This window comes from Hippopotamus amphibius, chromosome 14 (assembly GCF_030028045.1).
Source record: "Hippopotamus amphibius kiboko isolate mHipAmp2 chromosome 14, mHipAmp2.hap2, whole genome shotgun sequence".
NCBI lineage: Eukaryota > Metazoa > Chordata > Mammalia > Artiodactyla > Hippopotamidae > Hippopotamus > Hippopotamus amphibius.
The window spans coordinates 65,506,649-65,517,188 of NC_080199.1; the positions used below are offsets into that span (position 1 = coordinate 65,506,649).

At 45.3% G+C, this 10,540-nt stretch overlaps 1 long non-coding RNA gene across 1 annotated transcript; it reads left to right on the forward strand.

The window, feature by feature from the left end:
* The first annotated feature begins 3,538 nt into the window (after nucleotides 1-3,538).
* On the forward strand, nucleotides 3,539-9,946 carry LOC130835631 (uncharacterized). Its single transcript, XR_009048996.1, has 3 exons — nucleotides 3,539-3,657; nucleotides 9,378-9,436; nucleotides 9,864-9,946. It is a non-coding gene; the product is annotated as an uncharacterized LOC130835631 (long non-coding RNA).
* Nucleotides 9,947-10,540: the final 594 nt, after the last annotated feature.

Genomic DNA, 10,540 nt, shown 5'->3' on the forward strand with positions numbered 1-10,540 from the left:
GTTCCTGCAGGCTCACCATGACTGGCCTCCTTTCTCATTCTGGGTGTGCGTTTTCTATCTAGACTCTTGAGCTCCACTGAAACAAGCAGAACTGAGGATATGAAGCAGACTCTATGTGAACACTTCAAAAACAGGTCCGCGTCCTCCCTTCTACCTGGGTAAGGTCACATCGCGAACCTTAAATGCACTTTGAAGGATGGTCAGCTGGGAAGAAAGGGGGCATCCGCCCTGCTTCCTGCAAAGCACCTTTCAGCACACACACGCTGCCTGTTGCCTGAAATTCTGACAGTCACATGGTGCCCAGGTGGAGGGGATGCACCTGACCCAGAGGCCCCGCGCGAGTCCACGGCGAAAAGCGATCAGGATCCTTCACGAAGCAGCAAAGCGTGTCAAGATGGACGCGGCCTGGAGGCCAGTGCACGGAACTGTTGATAGCACTCCGTGAAAGCTCTTTGTTTCTCCCTGGCATGTGGATGCAGAGGCTTTGATGTTAGAATTTTGGCTCATTAATAACTAATTTACATTTCCCAGACAGCAAATTGTGATCTGACACAAATTTATAAAAGAACTCCAAATGGTGAAACTCTCTTATACAATGAGTCCTTTGTGGGTGTTTTTTTTTTTTTCCCTCTTCCTAACTTAAGGAGTTTGTGATTAAAATTTTAATGCAATCGTTGAAATCTCATGGGCTACTTAAAAATAAAACACCATCTTATTTCCTTCCTCTCAGAGATCATGACAGCGGGTTGCTCCTCTGGGGGTGTTTTAAGTGCTACAATTGCTTTTTCATCTGCTCTGCGCCCCAGATAGAGTTGGATGTCCTCAGTGAACTGGAGGAAAGGCACAGGGCAGGGACTGGAAGTGGTGGCAGACAGCAGTGGTGCTGTGCTCTTCGGCTTCCTGAGCTCCCCGGGCAGGTTACAGGGAGGCAGATTTTCATAGGATTGTCTCGCTGGTCTCCAAGGAGCTCTCAAGGCTGGTTCTCACAGCTCCAGATCCTCCAAGCCTGAATAGGTCATCTTGGAAACACAGTTGCGCTGATCAGAGCTTTCAAGATAAGACATTTATATTTGAAACAAATACGTACTTGTTTTCTCCTGCCTCCCTCTTGGAAGATCAGATGTCTCATGGAAAACATGGTGGTTTGGGGGGTGTTTTACCCCGTGCTTCTTTGGGAGAATATGGAGGCCACGAGAAGTTGCCAAAGAGCTCTTGGGCGGCAAATCTGGGTGCATCATGGCTCCTCCCTTCTCCACCCCCTCCACCCCCCCATTCGTCTTCGCCAAAGCCTTTGTCCTCCTGTGCGTTGATGACTCATGACTTAGTCGGGGAGGTAGGCAGGGCTTCTCTCCCGTGTTGCAAGGAGAAACTGCCATGTGCATCCAGTCACCTGGAGACACCTTCCCTGGGTCACAGGGGGAGACCTGTGCCTCGAGGCGGTGAGGAGATAGACCCGAGGGGTGGACCGGAGAGCCGGCCCTGGGCAGGCATCCGGGTGGGGCCAGGGGAACCAGACACCGGGGAGCTTGGCCGATTGCGTCACTCCTGGCAAGATGCTGGGTCTACTGAGTTACTCTTTGCTTGGAGAAAGCGTTTAGGGAACAGCCGTGGGCTTGTTGTGTGGAATGGAAACATACCCAGCATGAAAAGATTTTGAAACTGGCACCACTTGAGGTCAGATTTTAAATGGTCGCCCAGCGTGAGCCAAATTGACTCCATGCAGAGAAGCAACAGGCCACCCCAGTTCCCTATATTATTTTAATAACAGAAAGAATGTATTAGGAATTCCAGGCAAGACCTCCCCACCTGGACCCAGTCCCAGATTCTAACTCATCTGTTCATGCCTTTTCAAAGGAGCCTTTGACAAAGAGGCTCTTTTTCTCCCTGGCCTCGTCCCGACCAATGGAGGAATCTGAGACTCTCCCTCCCAGCTCTGGTTGGAGGAAGAAAGAAACCCGAGAACCCTGTGCTGAACAGGGAGGCTCTGTGGAAAGCTGCTAAGAAAACGGCAGTGCTGATCGGGGTGGCCTTTTGTTCAAATAACAAGGCCTCTCTGAGGAGGTGGCACGAGGCCCACCTGCCTTTCCCTGGCTTGGACATCAGGGCGTGTGGAACAGAGAGGGGACGGAATGTGGGGGTTGTTCCTGTTAGATCCTCTGACAAACCGCTCTCTGGGGGACCTCAGCACGTTTGGAGGTCCACCTGCTTCTCTGGAGTGTCAGGGGGATTCCCGTAGACCTTTGTGAGATGCATGGGGGAGGAAGGAGAGCCTGTGTGTGTCCTGCTAATAGTCAGGGTCTTTCTCAGCACCTAGAACATTGCTGACGTTTAAGGAAGAACGCTGCTGTCATGCTTGCGAATTTTACCCTCTTGGATCCCGAGAAGTTCATATAATACTCGACTAATTTTCTAAGCCACAGAGACCAGACTGGATTTTCTCAGAAAGAAGTCAGTTCTGTTCCCAGACATAGAGGGATCAAACAAACAAACACACAAAAACAAAAACAAATAAACAAAAATCTCCTCGTTGCTGTAAACACAATAGCTTCTCTTGGCTGTGCAGTACTCAGCTTCTCTAGTCTGCAAGTGGTCCCTGGAATCAGGTTAGGGTTTGAACCCTGGTTCTATCTTTTGGCGCTGGTGAGCTTGGATTTGTTACTTAATCTTCCTGAGCTGTGGTTTCCTCATCTGTACAATGCAGGTGATAATAGTGGCTAAGCAGCTTAAGTGCAAAGTTTTAGTTCCCGGCCTGGCACATAGGAGCTCCAAGGGCGCTGTTGATCTGGTTATGAGGCTTACCGTGGAGTCAGGGCTAAGAAGCCTCTAGAAGTGAGGAAACAGGAGCACCCTGGGCTGCTCCTCTGATGGCCACTTCTGGGAGGATATCACCATTCTTATAGCATCCAGATTTCTGAGCAATTAGGGATTGCTTTTGGGCTCAGATATCAACAGGAAGAGGCTCTTTCTGCCCAAGGGGTTTTTAGCAGACCCCGTGACCCTCAGTCTCACGGGGAGAACCCATTCTTCTGAGCAAGTCCGGGTGAGGAGGATAAACTCCTCACAAGGAAGGACATCATGTGTTTTTTGTGCACTGCTTTCTGCAAGCGGCGCTTGGCATATTGTGGTACTCAATGAATATGGATGGAAGGAAGAAATGATGGAGAGATGGAGAGCTGAGGCTGATGGCTATTCCCAGGTCAAACTGCAGCTCACCTTCTGCAGAGCACATGGGAGGAAAGCAGAACTCGTAATCAGCTTGGTTCTTAGAGACTTCACTTTGGACAATTGCTCAGATACAAACTAAGATCACTCTGTAATTATTCAAAGAAGTAGATGACTTAGAGCAGAAACTTTTCAAGATGTAGAGAAATAAGCAATGGGTCAAAAAAGAAAAAAAGAAGTGGGTCAGGGAGAGAACTCTATCTTGGCTATGCTATCTAAGGGTTTTCACTAGTTCCTTAGGGAGAGAAAATTTAGGATCAAGTTCCATTGCCTAAGAATATTGAATAAAATAATACACAATTCTCATTACAGAGCACGAGCTGGTCATTCCTGATTACATCTTATTGTCAGTTTCATAAAGTCTTCAGTTAAAGGCTCCCTTCAGGTACTGGTGATTGGAACCAAAATTCTGATGTTCAGAGTGATCAAAACCAGGTGTGTTACAACATGGAATCCTGTTTGGGTGTGGTACATGGTACAGAGGCATTGATCAGCACTCAGTAATAATAACCCTGTGTTATATTTTGGTGATCCACATTCCCATCTATACTTTCGCTTTAACCTCACATCACTCACAAGAGGTTAGCAGAACCGGTGGGGTGATGAGTAAGGTCCTGATTTCATAGTTGAGGAACTCAGGTTCAAGTTTACCGACTCGGTGAAGGCGTGGATTCAGGGCTCAGCTGGAACAAACACACAGATTCCCCAAATGCAGGGGTCTTTGTCAGCATCCTAGCAAATCAGGGTTTCAGACTGTGGACCTTGCCCCTTCAGTCATGTCATGGGCTACACCTCCGTCTTCTAGATGGGAGGGCGGCTGGGTGGGATGAGTGATTGCTGTTGTAAGGAAGGATCTGGGGGGATGGTGACAGCTGGTGCACATTACACAAGGAGGGAAGTATGGATTTTAAAATTATTATTGTTCTGTTTTTGGCTGTGCTGCGTGACATGTGGGATCTTAGTTCCCCCACCAGGGATCGAACCGCAGCCCGCTGCAATGGAAGCACAGAGTCTTACCACTGGACCACCAGGGAATTCCCAAAGGAAGAATTTTTTTTTAAGCTCTTTATTGGAGTGTAATTTCTTAACACTCTTCTGCCAGTTTCTGCTGTGCAGCAAAGTGAATCAGCTATATTTATACATATATCCCCATATCCCCTCCCTGCCGTGCCTCCTTCCCCACCTCCCTATCCCATCCCTCTAAGTCATCACCAATCATAAAGTTGATCTCCCTGTGTTATACGGCAGCTTCCCTCTACCTGTCTATTTTACATTTGGTAGTGTATTTATGTCAGTGCTACTCTCTCACTTCATCCCAGTTTCCCCAAAGGAAGAATTTTTAAACTATCCACGCATCCTTGACTTTGCTTAAGCAGCTATCTCAGCTTCTGGAAGAACTTGGACCACGAGAGCAGGCTTCAGAATGGTGTCTGAATAGCAAAAGCAGCAGCTGGGCCTTGTCCAGTCTGTTTGCACAGCCAGATCCAAAGAATCTGGGAACGTGATGACGGCAGGGGCCCTGGGAGGTGACCACAGCTATCACATTCTCTGACTTTCATCAAATGATCAGCCTGTCCAGACAGAGAGCTGCCTTCCTGTCTCGGCCATTGGGTCGGTCCTAGAAGAGCTCAGCCATCTGAGAGCCGGCACAAAGCTATTGGTGCCAACTTCTTCCAGCAGCTCTGGCAGGTGTCATGAGTCAGCTAAGAGTTCAGGATGCAGGTCTCGTGGCTTCCAAGATGCTCGTGGTTGGTTTAAGCCTGGATTGGATGGAGCTGGGTGGGGAATTCTTGCATGAGCTCTTTGTGAACAGAGAGCATGGGTGGATTGCAGTGAGATGGGGCAGGCCAAGATTTTAGCTCACAGTTCAGACTGCTGTCTCACGGTGACAGGATGTTTTAAATCACATGTAAATGCCTTCACTTTGGCACATGGTAGGCAGTCGGGTCTCCTGTTGCCATCAATCTTACACCGCCTTGGGGTGAGCTGCACAAAGAGCCAGCCTGAGGCTCTGCCCAGCACCTGCAGGGAGCAGGGGCCTGAGGGCTGCTCGTTTCCATGTTGTCATCAAGCCCATCTGTGACTTCAAGCAGGTTCCCTTACAATTGCACACCTATTTTTCTCCTCCTTTCTTTCCCTGATGTGAAATTCAGAAGATGTATGGTTATGTCACCCTTTGATTTAGTATTTTTAAAACAAATCTATAGTACTTAGCTATCAAATAAATGTAGCAGTTTATCATCTGAAGTGGATTTGACCCATTAGATGAGGGTTTTGTTTTTGTCTCTGTTTTTGTTTTTAATAATGACGGTACTTGCCTGAATCCTGGAGGCCTTCAGTGCGGGCTCTGGGATCCTTTCTCACTTTCTGTCTAGCGCTGTGGCTGAGGAATGTGAACTCAGAGGATATAGTAACAGGGACTTCTCTGTGGGCCTGGGAAGGCTGCTCTCCTGGGTCTTTTTACTGCACATATCAAGATATCACCTTGTTTCTGAAACCAGTTTCTTGGGAAATTTGGAATTTGCTTATAGTGATTTCTGGAAAGACGTACTTCTCCATGCAATCATTCTGATTTTATAGACCATCTTATGTGCGGAGAAGAATAGGCTGGAGTAGCAGAAACATGCCTAGCTGGGAGCCTTCTTAGTTGGACAATAACATGGAATAGAAGAGAAAACATGGGCTTTGGAGACGGATGCACCAAGGGACAAATCTTAGCTCTCCAACTACGTGACTGGACAAACTTTGGTTTTCTTTTCTCCCAAATGAGCCTGTTAACCGCTGCCTCCTGAGGTGGTTGTGGGGATTGAATGAAGTAGTACATGGGCTGATGTTTCCCTCATTGGTATCTTAATATCTCTAGTCCAGACCTGTCTACTGAATATGAGACCCCTTGTCCCACCTGGAAACTCAGCAGTAACCTGGCAAGTCCCAGTCTGCGCTCACCCTGCCTCTCCCTCACCCTCCACACCAAACTCCCCACTTCCTTTTGCATCTGCATTTCAGCGACTGGACAGTTTCTCTATTGTCCATGCCAGACACCTGGAGTTGCCCTCAAGTCTCTTCTCTGCCTCCATCTGGAATATCCCATCAGTCACCAAACCTTGACAATTCTGCTTTTCCTGTTTCATTATATATCCTTGCCACCCAAGGCCACTCTTGTCTGGTCATTTCTTGTCTGGGTTCCTGCAATACCTACCACCAGAGTGAATTACCTGGTGTCACACATCTATTTAAAAGCCTCTTCATTTCTTCAGGAAGTTCAAGGCCAAGTTCAATTTTCCTGACCTGGGAAAACATGCCCTTCATGAGCTGTGTCCCTCGTTCTCTGGCTCCATCCCTCGCCACTTCTGTATTCTCACCCTAAGCTGACACCAAGCTGAAGTACTTCATGTCCCGCAGGACCACCAAGCTCTCTCTGACTCTCCTCCAGGATTATCTGTTCTCTCTGCCCGAAATGCTTCTGTATTCCCAGTGTGTGGTGAACACTTAACCACCATCCAAGGGTCAGTTCAAGTGTCACCTCCTCTCGGAAGAGTTCTTGAACCAGGCTGAATTAGACTCCCCCTTTCTATACTGCAACCATTTCATCTATTTATGCATTTATGGTCCATGGTTTTTCTGGTCTGCCTTCCCTTGAGGGCAGGGCCTTTACATACCCAGCTTGGTACCATCAACTTCTGTACAAGGCTAAGCATTGGTGGACATATAGTGCTTACTTATGGATTGAAGCGTATTGAAAGTGACTAGTGCAGAGCCTGGCTATGGGGAGAGCTTAGTAAAAGGATCTTCTCTCTGCTGCTGCCACTAAATGGCTGATTGACTTGGATGAGGCCTATTACCTCTCCGGGCCTTAAGTTTTTCATGAGAAAAAAATTCGTGGATAATTTTATATATGCATAAAATCTGTACAGGCAGACCTCGGAGACATTGTGGGTTTTGTTTCAGACCGCTGCAATGAAGTGAATATCCAAATTAAGTCACACGAATTTTGGGTTCCCAGTGCATATGAAAGTTATGTTTATACTATACTGTAGTCTATTAAGTGCACAATAGCATTATGTCTAAAAATCAAGTACATACCATCATTAAAAAATCTTATTGCTAAAAAATGCCAATTGTTGTCTTAGCCTTCGGTGAGTTGTAATCTTTTTACAAGTAACATCAGAGATCACTGATCATAGATCACCATAACACACATAATCATAATGAAAACATTTGAAATATTGTGAGAATTCCAAAAATGTGACACAGATGAAGTGAGCAAACGATGTTGGAAAAATGGCACTGAGAGACTTGCTCAATGCAGGGTTGCCACAAACCTTCAATTTGTAAGAAACGCAATCCCTTTGAAGTGCACTAAAATGAGGTTTGCCTGGGATAGTAAGAGATAAATGGAAAGTAATTTATAATACAGTTTCATGTGTTTCGTATAACTACACTAAAGAACATAATGAAGGGGTCAGATGCTTGCACTTGCTTATAAAGAATAAATCTGGTTTTCAGAGCAGTAAGACCGAATTGTGCTTACAGTTTTTCTTTAAATTTCTCAGTTTGGAATAAGGGCTAAATAAAAGTATTTATAAGTTAAAGTGGAGTACCTTTGAGTGGGCTAGCTGAGAAAGCAGACTGATCAAGATATTTTTATACTGGTAACTAACACATTACCTAGCAGCACAAGCGGCAGTGCTCTTGGTGACATAATCTTCTAAATGAACATCCAGAATGGTAGATGGCTCTTGGTAAAGTTCTCAGCAAAATATCCCAATTGTCTTTTGATTTTCAATGTACTTACATTCTTGGAAAATTCAGTGCGTACCAACATAGTGCCACCGCCCGCCCCTGCCAAAAAAAAAAAAGGATTCATATGTAAAATGGAGTTAGGCGCTCAGCGCTGTTGCTTAAAAATTGGTATTTCACGTACAGAAATGTCCCGTGGAGGGTTAGAAAGTCACGCAGGAGGCAGCATGGTCCTACGTGACGTGGGGCCATCTCCACACTGCAGGGTGTTCAGAATTTCTGGCTCCCACATGTTATAGTCGGGGGAGGGGGGATGCCCACTGCGTCAATGAGACAAAGAAATATCCACGTGCACAACTATCTAAAATACCTTCTAAGTGTCTTATAGGGAGGTAAATAAGCCATGATGCAATGGACAGCAGTGAAACCCTCCTCATCTGCATACCCCTTCTGAATGGAAAAGCAATGTGCTTCATTTGTCTAAAGCTAATTATTGTAAAGTGAATTTATTTCCTATAATTGAAACTTTGTAGCGTTGGGGGAAAATTACTAACTTTCAGTGACAAAGAAACTGGAAAGGATTTTCTCCAGATGCCTGGGTATCTTGAATTCTCCTATCTTAGTTTCCCAGCTGTAGCCTCTATTATGTAATGGGACATTTTATAATTTGCTATAATTATTTGCTGGCTTTGAATACTCCTCTCCTTGTAAAATCATGAACCTCTTCTCAGGGACTGGTTTCCTATCATCTGTCAACGGCACCAAGCTTACCACGATGCCAGGCTGTAAAAAGTGCTCCACAAAGGAGTTGAATTACATAGATGAATATGGTTGTAGTTTGGTTGCTTAGAGTAGGGCTCAGCCAACTTTTTCCATAAATGGGCAGAGAGTAAATACTTTTAGCTTGTAGGCTTGATGACAGCAAGTCAATTTCCCTGTTGTAGTGGGAACACAGCCATGGGCATTCTGTCGAGGAAGGAGGGCAACAGTGTATACCAATAAAACGTTACTTACAAAAATCGATTTGGCCAACAGGGTGTTTCCTGACCTCTGGCCATTATCACGACCCCCTTTGGGTCCCTATTGGTATGCTTAGTTGCAATACTAAAATTTCTGACCCTGGCCAGTAGCCTTAAAAGTGCATTGTCACCGTGGGAGAACTGATCAAAGCAGAAGGACACAACATGTGGCCATGCAGATTGCGGGTCACAGAATTCGGAACTGCCACTAACACTGCCCGCTTGACAAGCACAGTCTTTCTAGGGCAGATGAGTCCTGTTGTCTTCACATCAGTAGGAAAGAGCACGGCCGGGGATTGAGTATCTGCCACGTGCCAGGTATTTTATACGTGGTCCATCATTTCATTAAGGACAATTATCCTCTAAGGTCTGAGTGTTATCATTTCTGCTTTTCAGCTGAAGAGACTGAGTCATAGGAAGTTAAATAATTTACCCAAGGTCACAGATGGAACGTGGTGAGTCCTGCATTGGTCTTTCTGACCCCAAAGTTTGTATTCTTTCTACTCCACCATCACAGAGTTATTATCATAATAACGCTGGTGCTGGTGCATGAAAGACCAAACAGAATGTAATGTTCCTGGCGAGGCAGACTGATGCAGCAAGTTAGTATTTATGGTCTTCTGGTCTTAGCTGGGTTTCTGCTGTTGACTTTATTAATCACTACAGTTCTTCTTTTATAGTCATTAGAGCCTGCCAGTGAATAATGCTATCATATTGTCAAGCATATCTAAATCACAGAGATTTAACTTTGGAAAGAATCACCCCTAGACGTACAAACATTTTTACACAGTAGTAACTGCCATACAATTGTGGTCTCACTTAAGCTAATGGGAAATTTAAATGGAGGTGAAACTAATAATTTTTCTCATTTCTCCTATGCAGTGTTCATCTCTGCCGCGGTAAAGCAATGTGAACCTCACGGGATTTTTAAGAACCGGTCACCTCTTTTCTTGCTTGTAGCCGTCCTCAGGGTAAAGACAATGGTTATGAGAAGATGTTAAAGAAGACTATATAATTCAAAATCCCCTTGTACCCAGATTGGATTATTAAGGCTGGAAGGGAGTGGAAATAAGGCGGAAGAAAACATATCCATCTTAGGATTTGTAAGTGTGAGTTTCCTAAGGCTGAATATTGTACTTGCCATTTGTTCTGTCTTCTTGCCAAACCGTGGTTATAAATCCAGATTCTTTCTTCCTTTCTAGCTTGCTTTTTTGCTTCTTTCCTTCTTTTCCCCTTTCCGCCCTCTTCCACTTCTTCCCTCTCTTATCTGTCTGTTTAGGTATGGTCTGTTCTTTCATCTCTCCCTCCATCTGCCTATCTATCATCTATCTATCTATCAAGGCTCCAGGTTTTAATTGTAATCTATGGGCTGCATTCTCCTTTGGTGCCACCAAATCTGTCTTGCCTGTGTTGTGTTTTTCTCACTAATTTTTAACCTATACCTGCTTCCCTAAATAGTCACAGTTATAGTCCTAGGTAAAAAGAACAAAAGTATGCAGATGACGTATCTTTCATAGTTATGTCCACTGTTTGCTTATTCCAGCATTCCTGTTACAAAG